Genomic DNA, 2,305 nt, shown 5'->3' on the forward strand with positions numbered 1-2,305 from the left:
GGAAGCTCCACCAAACACTGTCCACCATGAATAACCATTATCGCATTTGACACATCAGTGTCATAGTGTTCAGTTTCACAGCAGCCACGAGTTACCTTTGTACAGCAATGCACAGATCAGGGTTATGCCTCCTAGAAGAATGTTTGACAAACTTCTTAGATTTCTTTAATTGATCTGTGACCATTAAATGAAAGATGCAGCCTCTCTTCTCTCTCTGTCTCCCATTGCTGTCAAGTCAGTTGACTCACAGAAACCTTCAGTAGGTTTCCAAGACTGTAAACCACACAGGGAGATTGTTCGTCTTTAGTCTCTGGTGCTGCCAGTGGATGTGAAGAGCCAGAGACGAGCCCTTTGCGTTACCAGCACCAGTCCCTATGGTCTGTGGCACCAGAGCTGTTCATAAATTTTAAATAGATAAATCTTGCACATCTCTTTTTCATTTCCATTTTTTATTAGTGTTTTTAATTTCTGTTATAAAAGGGTGTTTTTTTAAAAAAAAAACAATTTTTTGTGTATGTACCATCAAATCACATTCTAACTGGTACTGGAGGAGATTGCCCCTCTTTCTCCAGCATAGACTCTGGTGGATTCGAACCATGTACCACTGGGATCGCAGTGCAGCTTCTTGTCACTAGACCACCAGAGCACCCTTATTATAAAAGTTTTTAATAACTTTACTCCCTTTCTCTAAAACTATGTTTTTTTATTCCTCTTCTTGCGGTTGAAAACAGTAAAAACTTATGTCTTCATTGGCTTGCAGATTATCCCCCAAGGTTGTGTAAGTGTGGCCTGTAATCCTGTGCAGTGTTTCCTCCATGTGTTTTACCTCAGTTGATTTCTTTCCACGGTGAGGGGGAAGCACACCTAGCACAGCACCTTGGCACATCCATGCTTGATACCTTCAGCACAAGGCTGCTGTTGTATTCAAGACGTTGAAACCACGAACAAGGCTTGATTGTCAGTGTACTATGCAATTCATACAAAGATGACCTTGCTAAAAAGCAGTGAGTACATATTTATTACAAAGCTTATAGTTTTAATCAATACAGAAGACAGGCTGCTTTACAAACATGGATATAATTTCAGAATATAACTTTTTAATTTTTTTAACTTTATTTAAACTGGTTCAAAATCCGGCAGGTGTATGCCACGGTTGTATTCTGTCTCTTATAGATTATTCAATCTATAAACTGAACAGATTACATGGGAGGCTGGGCTTTATGAGGAGGAATGTGGCATCAGGATTGGAGGAAGGGTCATCAACAACCTGTGTTATGCAGATGAGACAACCCTGCTTGCTTAAACTGAGGAAGACCTGAAGTGCTTGCTGCAGAAGATTAAGGACTGCAGCCTTCAATATGGATTGAACTTCACATCAAGAAAACAAAGATTCTCACCACCGGGCCAATTGGCAGTATCATGATAGACAGTGAAGAGATTACGTTTTTTAACAGCTTTCCGCTTGCTTGGCTCCACAATCAACACTCTTGGTACCAGCAGCCAGGAAATCAAGAGACAAATAATATTGGGAAAGTCTGCTGTCAGACACCTCTCTAGAGTACTGAAGAGCAACGATGTCAATCTGAAGACTAAGGTGTACCTGATCCAGTTCATAGTCTTCCCAATTACTTGCTATGCATCAGAGAGCTGGACAATACTTGGGATGATAGCAAGAGAATTGACGCCTTTGAGCTGCTATGCTGGAGAAGAATGTTAAATATGCCCTGTACTGCTAAGTGAACAAACAGGTTAATTCTGGAGAAGATTAAACCAGGCTACTCCTTGGAGGCAAGAATTCTCAAGTTTCATCTGACATAATTTGTACATTTTGCAAGGAGAGACCAGTACTTAGAGAGGGATGCCATGCTTGGGAGGGTGGAGGTACAGTGCAGGAGAGGAAAACACTCGATGAGATGGATTGATTCAGTCATTAGGGCAATGGCGTAAGTGTGTCAGAGACAGTATGGTTGGCATAGGATAGAGGATGGTTTAGGGCTCTTATAAATAGGGTTACTATGAGTCACACGTGACTCAGCAGCACACAACAACAACAACAACTGGTTAATTACAAAGTTTGTATACATTGTTTTTCACACCAGATCTTTCCCATTTTCTTCACCATCTTCTCCACTCATCAAATTATGTGACCCTATAATAACTCTCCCCTCTCGCTTTCTCACCCCACAGCTCCCACCATACCCTGCCTTGAACCCTTATAATCATTAAAGAAAGGAAGGGTAAGTGAACAATTTATGCCACTCAAATCTAGTTTAAAGAGGAAAAAAAAAATAAATAAAAAATAGCA

This window comes from Elephantulus edwardii, unplaced genomic scaffold (assembly GCF_000299155.1).
Source record: "Elephantulus edwardii isolate Elephantulus edwardi_28Jun2011 unplaced genomic scaffold, EleEdw1.0 scaffold00004, whole genome shotgun sequence".
NCBI classification, from domain to species: Eukaryota; Metazoa; Chordata; class Mammalia; order Macroscelidea; family Macroscelididae; genus Elephantulus; species Elephantulus edwardii.